Source organism: Panthera leo, chromosome B4 (assembly GCF_018350215.1).
Source record: "Panthera leo isolate Ple1 chromosome B4, P.leo_Ple1_pat1.1, whole genome shotgun sequence".
NCBI classification, from domain to species: Eukaryota; Metazoa; Chordata; class Mammalia; order Carnivora; family Felidae; genus Panthera; species Panthera leo.
In genome coordinates, this window is record NC_056685.1 from 101,451,296 (window position 1) to 101,466,728 (window position 15,433).

At 35.3% G+C, this 15,433-nt stretch overlaps 1 long non-coding RNA gene across 1 annotated transcript; it reads left to right on the top strand.

The window, feature by feature from the left end:
* Positions 1-881: 881 nt before the first annotated feature.
* Positions 882-10,650, top strand: LOC122223688. Its single transcript, XR_006204396.1, has 3 exons — positions 882-999; positions 6,301-6,362; positions 10,503-10,650. It is a non-coding gene; the product is annotated as an uncharacterized LOC122223688 (long non-coding RNA).
* Positions 10,651-15,433: the final 4,783 nt, after the last annotated feature.

Below are 15,433 nucleotides of genomic sequence, written 5' to 3' on the forward strand. Positions count from 1 at the left end.
GATGTGAAATATATATGACACAATGTTGGCTTGACAACATAAAGTCACATTTACTACTGTTGCATAGGTGATCATTAGGTTTTTTTTTCATTTTTAAAATGTATTTTTATACTCTATTGCTGTATTCTAAATACATATATGTTTAGAATATAACATCTTTCTGATAATTAAACTGTCATTATATAGGAAATCTTTTTATCTCTAGTCATGGTTTAGGTTAATAGTCTATTTTTTCTTTTTTTAAATTGAAGTATAGTTGACACCATTGTTAACCTTCATTCCTGAGAATTAAATAAACCAAGAGCTGCCAAATAGGACCCATTACCTATTTTTGTAAATGAAGTTTTATTACAACACAGCCACACCCATTTATTTATATATTGTCTATAGTTGCTTTCCACCTAAGAAGAGAAGTTGGCTAGATGCGTTACGGAGTATGTGGCACACAAAGCAAAAAATATTTACCATGGCCCTTTACAGGAAGAGTTTGCAGACACTTGTTACAAAATAAAAGAAGATGCATGCTTTTGGTTTGCATAGTTCTTGAGACGCAGGTGTCAAAGATCAGTTGATATTCTTCTGTTTGGCTTTATTTGCATTTTGTACTAAGACACATTCACTCAAAGGGACATTATTTGCCAATCATTCTTTTGTTGTTCAAGGCACTCAATTTAAGATACAGTGATCTTGAAAATGTGAAAGCTATTACAAGGACATGTCAGAAGGTGTAGAAGTTGAGCTTAATTCAGTATTATTTTCTTTCAAATTTCCTTTGATTATGCAAGGCCTAATTAGCAAGCTAAATCATAACACGAAGAATGTGTTTGCTTTGCAAAATCAAATCAATTGCACAATTTATGTTCTCTGCAGCTGCTACTTCCCATTTTTATAGAAGCAGATCCATTCCAGCTGTGGATGTGAGCAGAGCTGCCTCCAACTCATTGATAGTGGAAATATTTCATACTCATCAGTGTGACGTGATTCCAACGACCAAAGCTTGTAAGCAAATGTCTTTAAAAAAATTTACAAGCCCAGTATTTGGGAACTGAAAAATAACTAAATTGTAATATATCATAGGTGTTTAGTAAGCCTGAGGAAATAGAGTAATATTAGAGTAATATTCTATTACTTATTAATTTTATATTACATATTATAATGTACACATTACACATCAATATCAACGTTCAGTCTATTAATTTGAGGGTTTGAATTCTATGAATCTTTTTATGCATCTCAAACTGACACATTAAATTATTGATTTATGACAAATTCTAAAATATAACATTGAAAATATTTTTATTCCTTTACTTAAACAACTAAGGAGATATATACCTCATTGTAAAGAGACAACCAGAGTCTTGTTAATGAGTTAACAAGTGAACTCATTTGACATTCTCAATAAATTTCATTGACCTTATCACATTCAAGCATATATCTGTGCAATGTCTAAGGTACGGGTTTTGGCTCAATGTTTACTTACCAATATCTGGTTTGCTTAATAAATCTCCGACAATTAGTCATATTCTTATTTTTCTGCTTCTATCGACAATTTTATTGTTATTCCCATTATTTTTGGAATAGAGCACAGTGATTATTAAACAATCCCAGAATTGTAAGAAAGTAAATTCTTGCCACAGAAAAGTAATACATAAGAACTACATGTGGTGAAATGTAAATGGAATTGCACAGTAGCTTGGATAATAAATGTAATGTATCCCTGTGCACAGACCAAGATTCTGAAGTCACTTCCATTAACTTTTCCTATGTATTGAGAAGCTAGATGAAAGCTGAGATTTTAACCAAAGTTATTTTTCATACAATAGCATGAACATATTCTGCATTTTTATGGTTAAACCCTTGGTAATTTGCATTTCATGTTTCTAAATTTTTACTTTTACTGTAGTAAGGGTAGAATTGATTTTGAAAAGGACAAAGGGATAAAAGAAGAACATACTGTCACTGTAATAACATATAATACTATTTAAAAGTCTAATAGATTTGGAATTTGTACATTAGCATGACATTTTTATTTGTTCATGTGGCAGTTACTTTTGAGCCGACATATTCGTTTAAAACTTAATTTAGGAAAGAATATTCATGTGGCATGTCTTGTAATGCCATTAGCACCAGTTGAGGAAATGTTCCTGAACTTCTCTCAGGATCTGAGTCATGCAGGAAGAGTTGTGTATATGAATAAGGGAAACATTTGATGAGGGTGTCTAGGAGTAGGAAAAATCCAATGGTTTTGATTTATATTTCATAAAGTGTATTTTTATAGTTACATCATAAAAGATAAAAATAATAAGTTTCCAGGGTGCCTGGGTGGCTCAGTTGTTTGTGCGTCCAACTTCGGCTCAGGTCGTGATCTCACAGTTTGTGGGTTCAAGCCCTGCGTCGGGCTCTGTGCTGACAGCTCAGAGCCTGGAGCCTGCTTCGGATCTGTCTCCTTCTCTCTCTGCCCCTCCCTACTTGTGTTCTGTCTCTCAAAAATAAATAAATGTAAAAAAAAAATTTTTAAATAACAAGTTTCCATGGTTGAATAATTTTTGAAAACCATTACATATTATTTTCCTTGAAAATTTAGCATTCATTTCTGTATTAGAGGCTCTGAAAAATCCTAATTCAAGGTTCCTACATTTTTTTTCTTTGTTTTGTTTTACTTTACCCTTCATTCTCTCTTTTTTTTTTTTAATGACAAAATGCTTTCTTAAACTAACAGCTATTGCCATTCTATGGAAAAGAAATGCTCCAGAAAACATTTTGGGAAAGATGGAAATAGGTCTTAAAAAAAAAAAAATATGAAAACACACACGGAGATATGAAAACCTCATAGGGTACCAGCCAGTCTCTCGTCAGATTCATTGGCACAGTAGGTGCCAATTCTAGGTTCCCTCAGGTGTTCTCTGGTTAAAAAGTGACCCTGCAAAAGAAGACTTTCAGAAGAAGCTGAGTGCGTAACAGTGGTTCTCAAGCTTCTTAAGATGGGTACTTTATGACTGGCAGGCACCTTTCAAGGAGTGCCTAGCTGTTCTCTACAATTCTCTTTGGGAATTTCTATCTGCCAAGAGTTACATGTTTCCCAAATGCCATATCCCTTGTTAAGCCATAACCCATAACCACAACATTTAGCAAGAAAAAGACTATAAAACACAATTCTTTCCAAACCAGGGGGTCTTCGGTTCTTGGGCAATTACATTGAAAAAATATGGAGACTGATACATGTGTCTAATCCTGTGTTAAGGATGGAGATTAAAAAAATGATAAAGTAAAAGTCTCAAAGGAGTAACAGGTTAGTGTAAGGTATAGTCATATATGCAAATAACCACAACAAAGTATGATAAATGCTGTGGTAGTGGAAAGAGTAAAGAGTCATAGGATGCCAGGGGTGAGAGGGAGAATACATTCCGCTTGCGGAAGATACGTAGAAGGTGGCCACAATTTCAAAGAATGGGTGACATTTAATCAGAAATAATTTAATAATGAAAAATAATATAATGGAAATAATTCACCCCATGGGGAAAAATACACTAGAACACGACAGGGATGTCCTCTCTCACCGCTGTTGTTTAACATAGTGTTGCTGGTTCTAGCATCAGCAATCAGACAACAAAAGGAAATCAAAGGCATCCAAATTGGCAAAGATGAAGTTAAGCTTTCGCTTTTTGCAGATGACATGATATTATACATGGAAAATCCGATAGACTCCACCAAAAGTCTGCTAGAACTGGTACATGAATTCAGCAAAGTCGCAGGATACAAAATCAATGTGCAGAAATCAGCTGCATTCTTATACACTAATAATGAAGCAACAGAAAGACAAATGAAGAAACTGATCCCATTCACAATTGTACCAAGAAGCATAAAATACCTAGGAATAAACCTAACCAAAGATGTAAAAGATCTGTATGCTGAAAACTATAGAAAGCTTATAAAGGAAATTGAAGAAGATATAAAGAAATGGAAAAACATTCCGTGCTCATGGATTGGAAGAATAAATATTGTCAAAATGTCAATACTACCCAAAGCTATCTACACATTCAATGCAATCCCAATCAAAATTGCACCAGCATTCTTCTCAAAGCTAGAACAAGCAATCCTAAAATTCATATGGAACCACAAAAGGCCTCGAATAACCAAAGTAATTTTGAAGAAGACCAAAGCAGGAGGCATCACAATCCCAGACTTTAGCCTCTACTACAAAGCTGTCATCATCAAGACAGCATGGTATTGGCACAAAAACAGACACATAGACCAATGGAATAGAATAGAAACCCCAGAACTAGACCCACAAAAGTATGGCCAACTAATCTTTGACAAAGCAGGAAAGAACATCCAACGGAAAAAAGACAGTCTCTTTAACAAATGGTGCTGGGAAAACAGGACAGCAACATGCAGAAGGATGAAACTAGACCACTTTCTTACACCATTCACAAAAACAAACTCAAAATGGATAAAGGACCTGAATGTGAGACAGGAAACCATCAAAACCCTAGAGGAGAAAGCAGGAAAAAACCTCTGACCTCAGCCGCAGCAATTTCTTACTTGACACATCCCCAAAGGCAAGGGAATTAAAAGCAAAAATGAACTATTGGGACCTTATGAGGATAAAAAGCTTCTTAACAGCAAATAATCAACAAAACTAAAAGACAACCAACGGAATGGGAAAAGATATTTGCAAATGACACATCAGACAAAGGGCTAGTATCCAAAATCTATAAATAGCTCACCAAACTCCACACCCGAAAAACAAATAATCCAGTGAAGAAATGGGCAGAAGACATGAATAGACACTTCTCTAAAGAAGACATCCAGATGGCTAAGAGGCACATGAAAAGATGCTCAACGTCGCTCCTCATCAGGAAGTACAAATCAAAACCACACTCAGATGTCACCTCACGCCAGTCAGAGTGGCCAAAATGAATAAATCAGGAGACTATAGATACTGGAGAGGATGTGGAGAAACGGGAACCTTCTTGCACTGTTGGTGGGAATGCAAACTGGTGCAGCTACTCTGGAAAACAGTGTGGAGGTTCCTCAAAAAATTAAAAATATATCTACCCTGTGACCCAGCAATAGCACTGCTAGGAATTTACCCAAGGGATACAGGAGTACTGATGCATAGGGGCACTTGTATCCCAATGTTTATAGCAGCACTCTCAACAATAGCCAAATTATGGAAAGAGCCTAAATGTCCATCAACTGATGAATGGATAAAGAAATTGTGGTTTAAATACACAATGGAATACTACGTGGCAATGAGAAAGAATGAAATATGGCCTTTTGTAGCAACGTGGATGGAACTGGAGAGTGTGATGCTAAGTGAAATAAGTCATACAGAGAAAGACAGTTACCATATGTTTTCACTCTTATGTGGATCCTGAGAAGCTTAACAGAAGTCCATGGGGGAGGGGAAGAAAAAAATGGGTTAGAGAGGGAGAGAGCCAAAGCATAAGAGACTTAAAAACTGAGAACAAACTGAGGGTTGATGGGGGGTGGGAGGAAGAGGAGGGTGGGTGATGTGCACTGAGGAGGGCACCTGTTGGGATGAGCACTGGGTGTTGAATGGAAACCAATTTGACAATAAATTTCATATTAAAAATGAATAAATAAATAAATAAATAAATAAATAAAAATTAAAGAGCTGGGGAATAAAAAAAACAAAGATTCCAACAGTATAATGGAAAAACATGCAAAATAGGCAATTAAGTATTTAAAAATAAATGTTTGCAAAACACTGCCTAGGTTGGTAAATCAATTGTAAATAAATTGTATTTATGAAGAATTTATGCTGAAATAGAGTGGCAAACAAAACTTTCTGATCATTGCCCTCAGGAATTTATAGTGTAAACTTTGATAAGGCTCTGATTCTTGTCATGTATGTATATGTGTGTATGTATGTTTATATATATACATATATATACATATATATATGATGTACAAATGCAAAGTTACCTCCTTTGTAAAGTAATCCCATAGCAAGCCTCAAATGCTATATAAGCAATGGTACAGGTTTAAGACTTCAAAAATGGAGCATTGTAAGTATTCAATGCATATTGTGCACATGAATCCATATACTTCTGCATTACATGTAAAGCTCTAGTTCAATCACCACTGGAGAATTTTTCTCAATGTGCCATTTATGTTTTGTATACTTTCTGGTATTACTAGATTCCTTTATTAAGAATTAGGGATTAAACAGGTAGGTAGAGAGAATTTCTTTATGTTATTGTCTCTTCTCTTTAAACTTTTGTATATGTTTAAATGTTAATAATACATTCTCTTTTCTGTTTCTTTCATGAGTAAAATCTGGACTCATGTCATGGCTTAAATGCAGCCTATGCTGGCAAGCTATACATATTAAGGTAACGTGACATTTAAAATTGAGCATTTATCTTTCAACTTAGTAATATATACATGTGGATAATTCTGGAAAAAAATGAAAAACACACACTCAAATATACCATCTTTCTTCAGAGGAGCACTTGTTTCCCCTAGAAGCACAAACTGTTCAAAATGAATCTGTTACGGTTGAGTTCATCTTTGTAAAAATTCAATTTATAAACAATGACTCATTTATTCCTTCGATTCTTAACATGATAAAACTTCCCTGAGAGTTTTATTGTCACTGCATAATTGAGACATGATATCTGTGTTGTTGGAAATCTTACTCTTAAAGTTATAGAAACAACATGTGATATGTCACGATGCGTACTCTCAGGTAGCAGGAGCATTCCATGTAGATGTTAACAAGTGTGGAAGATGATACATCATCCATGCCAAGTTCTTAGCAGTAAATGTAGCTGCCTTCCAGGCTGGCTAGACTGCCCTCCCCCCAACACATACACACACTTCTATTCAACAGAAATCAGAGATGATTTCTGAAAAAAATTTTATATCATTGCTTTAAAAAAATAATGTCAATTTCTTCCTAATCATCTACCTGTTAGTAAAGGAGCAAGATGTGTCACTCAAAAACTACTACAGTACTAAGAAGAGAGTATGTGGTACATCTTAATTTATTTTGCTTGTACTTTGAATTTTCAAAAGACAGTGAAAACAATAAAGACAACTTTTTCCTGGATTCCAGTGAGAAAACGGAGATGAAATGATAGTTTATTACCAGATGGAATCATTGAAAATATAGGAAGAGAATTTGTTAAAAATTTTCATGACACTACATACTAACAAAAATTTCTAGGTCCCAGTACTCTATACACTGCACACATATTACACACATTTGTTCAGATGCCTCTGTTAATTACTGAAATGTAAATGTAGTCATACCTGAAGAGTCGAAGACAGCTTTTTCAGTACCGAAAACGTCATCCTTTCAAAAAGTCTGCTTCCTTACCTTTGTGATTTTTTGCACATTAGTTTGTTATTTTTTTCACACTACTTTGTTATTTGATTTACCAAGTAGTGACCATCCTCTCTAGCGCCTTTCATCACATTCTTTCAGTGATTTTGTAAGATACAAGGATTCATGCTGAACATCAGAGACATAGCTCTAGAGCAGCTGTTGCTTCCTAAATCTCCTCTTGTTTTCTGATTGTGAAAATTCAGAGTTAAAAGTAGCCCATTGCATCTCTAAGCAATATTCTAGTAACGCATTCACAAACACACAGAATTAGAGACTTCTATTTCTGTCAGGCTTCTAACTGATCTACTTTAGTACTCACTGTGATCCTGCAAGCACCTAGACCAGTACCTGGCCCATAGTGCATGCTATTATTTGTTGAACAAGGGAATTTGTGAAATGTGTAAGTGACTTTTAGATCAAGAACAAAGACGATATAAGTGCATTAATTAGGGAAGGTCATATAAAGTTAACTGATAACAGAAAGCATAACTGTTTATCTTTACATTTATCTTCTATAACTAGAATGTTCTCAAAATGGAAAGGAAAGAACAAATATTAAAAAGGAAATTAATCTTTGCACATGTCAGGATAGATCAGTCTATTCTGGAGTGAAATTAGAGCCTATAATTCCGCAGTCCAGTGTAGGTCTGGGACTCTCTTTGGCAGGAAACAGCTTTACAGGCTCTTTTCGTCTTGTGTTGCTGATATTTTAATTACATGGTGCCCAAGTTCACTATAATAAGGAAGGGTGGGAAATTATATAGGGATTTTATAGCCAGAGTTATAAGATAAAAACAAATACATGGATGAATAGATGATAGATAGATAGATAAATGGTTTAAGAGATAGGTGGATATATAGATGATAGATGGATGGATAGATAGATAGATAGATAGATAATGTCTCTCCACATCAGTCACATGGTTTAAACAGAGCCTCGAGGGAGGCTGGGGAATTTGTCAAACAGTATGCCTAGGAAGAGGAAATGGTGTGGTAAGCACTTTGGACTGTTTTCGACACAGTGCTCAAGGTAGATAGCCACGTTAACTGAAATCAAATCCCTAGTCCAAATTAATGGAACATCGTATTATATAAGGAATTTACATGTTTAATTGTGGAATCATTATGAGTAATCACATTTACATTTTGGGAAAAAAAGAAGTGATGCCGAAAGAATTGAGGTGGGAAAAGTTTCCTCATATTTTGTTTTTAACAATTAAAAAAAAATTCAAAGTGGCAAACAGATTTTCTGTAAAGCTCTAGATGAGATGATTAAACATAGTTTATGAACCTCCCAACAGTAAGAGGTGGTTGCTGGCAGGCCCACCTGAGCTCACTAAGAAATCAGCATAGGTGGTGGCATAATTATGTTTGCAAATGTGACCTGAGAAGGCTGACATGGACAGGGATGGAGTGGATGAAATATTTAAGGTTAGAGAACTGAACAGGGAGACAAAACCACTGCCCAACGTTCATATGAAAAGAAAACAGGGGTGTTGGTAGACTTTAAACTCAAGGTAAGTCAACAATGTGAAAACAGAATAAAGTGGTTAATTTGTTTTAGACTATACAGATAGATAAAATTTGGTAATAGGTAAAAAAGTAATAGATAAAATTAAAGAGTAATTAGTTGTTTATTAGCTACTATCAGGTCAAAATGTGATTCTACTTAATTTTTGACACTTGGCAAAGAGGAAAAGGGCATAATCACTATGCCCTTTGATTATATTTCCTGACTCCTGCTTTCCACATTTTGTTTTCTTCTGTGGTATTGCAACAGTCTCTTAGGTAGGCTTGTTACTTCCAGCGCCAACTCTTTCCAACCTAAGCTCCACACTGGGAGGATATTTCTAAAGTATATCATCTGATTAGGTTATTCCCTTATTTAGAGTCCTTCACTTGTTCTACTTTTCTTTTTGTAAGATAAATTTTAAATTCCTTAGAAAGATGTGCAAATTATGGAACAGTGCACTATTATTTAAACAGTAGACTATGATTACTTAGTGGTTCCAAAATAAATTTCCTCTTTTGTGATGAACATTTCCTCTTTTGTGATGAAATTGTTTCTTTAGAAACAATTTAAAAAGACTGTACTAGAATCAAAATAGCCAAATAAATCACACATAGTATAAATACCTATAATTTTGTGGAACGTGATACACACACACACACGCACACACACACACACACACGCACAAATTTGTCACGTAAATATATTTCTCACTACTGACTGCGGTAAAAAAAAAAAAAAAAAAAAACACACAAAAAAAAAACACAAAAAAACCACAATTACTTTGAATGCCACTGGCATAGTGGTTCAAAGCATGAACTCTGGGGCAAGATAACCCGAGCTCCAAATTCAGTTCTGCAATGTACTAATTGTGTAACTTTGGGCAAATTACTTAATATCACGGTGCTTCAGTTTTCACATTGTAACTAGGCAAAGAATAATATTTACCTTTGTGATTATTTTGAACATTAATAAGCATATATATTGTATGAAAAAGTACCTGATTCAAAGTATGTATTCAGTCAATGTTAACCCTATTGTTTGGACATTATGAGGCTACATTGTTTTAGTTAGTTTTGTTTTGCTTTTAAATCTGGCTCCTACTCTAGTCTATGGCTTTACCTTACTTGCCCTTCCCTACTCACATACTTTACTACAGCCTATTTGAATTACTTAACGTTACTTAACATAGAATCTCACAAGATTTTCTCTGAAGAAACTGGGGAAGGGAGAAGTAACATGCTTTGCCCAGATTCATGGAGGCAATTACTCTGGTGTGCTCGAGGCCAACATTCATGCATCTAAACACAATGTCGCATAGCCCATATTGCCTTCACTTTAATCATAATTCCAGCTATCTAAACAGCCATCATTCTTCCTTGTCTTTGTTGTGTATCTCTGACTAAAATTCCTAACTTTTTCATTGTATATCTGTCTTTCACATTGGATTGTGCTTCCTATACTTGAAATGTTTTTCTTTCAAAAATTGTTTTGGAAAAGTCCTATGCAGCATTCTAGACTCTGCTCACAAGCATCCCTCTCTAAATGCAACGTCTAAATGCAGACACAATTAGTTACTATTTCCTATTAGTTACTTGTATTCCAAAAGTACTTTGTGATTTCCTTTAACAGTGTTTCAATTCCTGTTATGAGATGTCAAGGAACAGGTCACTACAGTCAAGTTTGGGGAATGCTATGCACTATGACTTCTAGTCCTTCGGAAAATCACAAAATATATTAACAATTTAAAGTTCATAGAAGACCTGAAGGAAAGACGTCAATTTTTCTTTTGTTTTCCAGATTTGAAAAGTAAACTTTGAACCATTATTTTGGTGTAATGCTTATTAAGGAACCTCTTTTGAAGATGCTGCACAGTTAGTATTTATTCCCCTAAACTGGGATTCTGTTCAATGCCTACATTGAGTGTTGTAGTGGATCTTTGCTATTTTGGGTATCCAATGTTGGAATACATTTCCTGTTTTGGAATAACCCTTAAATATTTGGGAAACAGGATTTTACTCACCACCATGAAAACAAAAGGAGTTCTGTCATCTATTGAGGTCTGATGTCTTATTACCTATTTTTATCTGGGAGTTTGATACCTGAGGGAAAATTAGGAAGGTACAGGATATTTATTGCTGCTTTTGGCAAATTCTGTGACTGCCAGTGTCCAGTAGCATTGGAGCCATTGTTTTCCTGTTTTACGTAGCTTTTACTGCACCAGAAAACAGCCACAAACATCTCAGTGGCATAAAACCAAAGCATTTGCCTCTTACTTGTGAGTTACATGTTAATTGGGGCTCTGCTGATCTAGACTGTACATGGCTGGACTTGGCTCCAAGCCATGCCTAGTGTTTAGAATTTCTCCCTATCACTTACATTCTTCTGAGACAGTGGGATACCTGGCACATGCATGTCGGAGGCACATTCCAAGTGTTTGCTATTATCATGCCCACGGACATCCCATTGGCCACAGGAAGTCACATGGCTAAGCCCAAAATCAAGAGACTAGGGAAATACATTTTTTTCTACCAAGAGACCACAGCAAGGATGTGAGTGTATAATGTTATCATAATGGAATGGAGAATTGAGAGCATAATGTAATCTGCCACATGTTCTATGCATATGTTTACATGGCTGACACTTAGTTGAGCCTTAAGTTCTTTGGTTCCTGCTGTAGAGTGTTTCTCCAGTCTTCCTATTAATTTGGTGAGCATCTTGATACCCTTTACCAAACGGTGACATTTCAAATTATGTGGCATCATATGGGCATGTGTGAGAGAGTCTTTGGCCAAAAAGATGAAATCCTCAGGTGATGTCAGGAGGCAATGTCCCACCCTGTACCTTAGTAAATCCAAATCCTGATTTATAAATCTTCTCCATGATACTTACATTCTCCCATCAAACATTTATTATAGGAAACCTTGATCATTACATAGGATATAATTTTTTAGGAATATAATTTAAAAATAATGAATGTCTTTATTAGGATGTAACTATTTCAGGTTTTTATTCCAAATTCCTTCTGTGTACTATCTTTTCAACCAATATTGTCACCAAAATACTCACTTTCATAAGTATGGTTGAAAGTAATGATATGTATGATTTTTTTCCCCTAGTAGGGACAAAACTTGGCAGAGGTGGGGGTCTCCAAATAATTACATTGGTAAGTATGAAATAGTTGAGTTTTAGCTAGCAGTAATGATTTTTTCCACAGATGTAATGTTCTTCCGGATCACTAAATGTAACTGGTACCTAGTTTATTAATTAATATTAATTTTTAATATATAAGAGCGTACTTCCACTTGAGGGCAGACAATACATATTAGATATCAAAGGAATGCTAATCAACAACAGAATAACACACCCAAGACCTGGAATGAAGAAAATTTCCAGTATATGTGGGAAAAACAAGTAAGCCTGATGATTAGTCAGTATGAATTTTTCTCAGTGTTCTCCCTCTTCGTTAGAAATTTGAGCATGCAGGGTAATGCACCTGCACATCTGTGACTGCTAGAGAGAATTAAGTGAAAGCACTCCTGTCTATCCAAAAAGAAAATAGCATTTTAAACTACCTTGTAATGCAAGATAATGAGCTGATATGATTACAGGCTAATAGACTCCATTACAGCACACAATGCCACTCTGGGGTCAGTCTGATATTCCTCTTCTCTCACTCCAGAGGCCACTCTGCTACTATCTTGTCTCCCTGTTTTTACTTTTAGTGTGTAGATTTACTGCTATGTTGTGTGTTTAATTTTGTTAGAAGAAAAAAAAAATGCTTGGTAAATTCTGGTCTAAGCTGGTATTGGATGTCTGAAAAGTAAGTATAAAATCAATGCTTTGTAAGCTCCAGGAAAGAATATCGACTAGTAAGGAGATGCATGACTGAGACACACAGTCAGTGACCTACACTCATCACCAGCTGCCACAAAACAGTACTGCTTCTTCAAATTCCAGTTCTTTTTCATGAAAGGAGTAATTTCTGTGGCAGATTCGATGTGCCATGGAAGCTGAATCAGTTAAGGTTTGGGCTTATTGAATGTAACTAAAAACCTAAATATAGCAGATTAAACAAAGTAAAGTTTATTTTTCTGTCAGGAAAGATGATTTAATTTTCGCTTGTATCTCATCATCCAGAGATTAGCCACCTGACCAATGCTCCCTGCAAGGTATTAATTTTTTAATTGGAAATATTGCCACATTCAACTAAATAGTAAAGACAAAAGGACAAATGGGTATAATAGCACACTTAGTCACATATCAAGTCCAATAACAACAGTCCTGGAAGCGAATGGTAAGAGAATTCCTCATGTTAAGACAGACAAACATAACCAGCAATTGGAATACAATCTCATTTAATAAGAAGAGTAGAGTACTACAGGTGACTGTAGAGCAGAGTACTTTGAACTGTCAAAGAATAATTATACCATACAGAGTTAAACAGGCAAAGAGGACATTATATAAGAGGATTGCAAGAGGTCAAAGAGATGGAACTAAACTCCATTGGAACAGAAGGTGGGAAACTTGCAAGCACTCTGGTGAGCTAAGGGGAAAGTACTGAAAGGCCTTGGTTTGAGGGGAGCTCAATCAGTTTGATCAGGCCATCTGTGTTTGCCACCTGGTGCTTGTGGAAGTCAGGCTTCTACCCTCCACAGAGACCGGAAGACAGCAAGCTATCTTGATTACACTTTGAAGGGATGATTCCCCCTTCCTTCCTTCCTTCCTTCCTTCCTTCCTTCCTTCCTTCCTTCCTTCCTTTCTTCCTTTCTCTTTTCTTTCTTTCTCTTTCTTCCTTTCCTCTTCCCTTCCTTCCTTCCTTTCTCTTTTCTTTCCATTTCTTATTTGCCTCTCTCCTTCCTTCCTTCCTTCCTTCTTCCCTTTTTCTTTCTTTCTCCTTTCTTTCTTCTTTCTTTCTTTCTTTCTTTCTTTCTTTCTTTCTTTCTTTCTTTCTCCTTCCTTCCTTCCTTCCTTCCTTTTAGAGAGAGAGTATACAAGCAAGCAGAGCAGAGGGGCAGGGAGCAGAGAGAGAACCTTAAGCAGGTCCCACACCCAACATGGAGACCAACACGGGGCTCAATTGCACGACCCTGGGATTATGACCCGAGCAGAAATCAAGAGTCCTGTGCTCAACTGACTGAGCCACCCAGGCACCCCTGACTCCCAGTTTCTTGAAAAAGAATTCCTGGCTTATAAAAATGGCAACAGGCTGGGAGAAGATTTATATCTCAAAGGGGAGATACTATAAGAAAAAGAAGTATGGTTGGCTTATAGTCGGGAAGAAACTGGTTTAAAGTTTAGTCAAGCTAAGAGGAACAGGAATGTTAAGGACCTCTTGGTTAATCTCATTAATGTTGTTCAGGAACTCTAGACTATGAGAATGACAAAAAGTAGAGTAAACTTAAGTCAGTTTTTAAAAATTGTTCTTAAATTCTCTATCAATATACCCCCTTGTTGCCTGCACCTCAGGGCAGACTACTCCCACATCCCTCTTTCTCCCCAGCCTTTGCTATGTCACTACAGGTGAAATTAATTTTGTGGACCAGTCAATAAGAACTTTAAATACATGTGTTTAATGTTCTGAAAGACACATTTGAAGTCATGGTATATATTAAAATGAACAAGAAATTAGGAAACAAAAGTTGGCAGAAATGAAATAAGAAAAATGTATATGAAGAAAAAGCACTTAGGCATATTGGAAATTAAAATTATATTCACTGAAATAAATATTTGATCATGCTCAATTGTAGAGAATTAGTGAACTGAAGAGAATAGTACCAGATATTCAGCACGTATGGACAGAAAAGGTAAGTGATTTGAAAGATAGCTTGAACAGCTCAAACAATTTGAGCTTTTTGAATACAAGAATGGGGGGAGATAGTAAAGAAGCAATATTTAAGTGGAAAATACTGCACATGTTCCAAAATTAAAGACAAAGTTTCTCAGATTAAACGTTTATTGTAGGTAAGGACCAATAAACATCATAAAATCACATCTAAATATATTACATTGGAACCTGAGAACATTGGAGATACAGAGACAAATTTTGGAAATTAAGTTAACAAAGTAAATTTAGGTTAATGGCAAATAAAACACATTAGATGATCAACAGATATAAAGAAATTAGTTTAAAAGGATGAGGGACAATAAATGTAAAACTAAAATACTGTAGCTTGATAAACTATAAATTATGAGCATGAGCAATAAAGGTATTTTGTAGTCATACCAGATTTAAGAAAGTTTACTAAAAAAAAAGTACTTAAGGATTTTTTTTGAAAAGCAAGTAAAACCAGCAAGCAAGAAAGAATGTTGAACATATACATTAATACAATATTTTGTATATGAATTATAAAATAATGATAATTTTGTACTTAAGAAAGTATAGCTGAAGTTTTCTACTACAATTGCAAAGCTAATTTTGTTCCTTTACACTACAAAATGTAAAATAACTTTAAATGCATTACCACTTATAATTTACAATTAAACAGGAATGTTTCAAAAGGGTAACAAAAAATCAGAAACATAGTATGTAGCTCCAAAAGCAGCAGATGAAAAGCGGGATG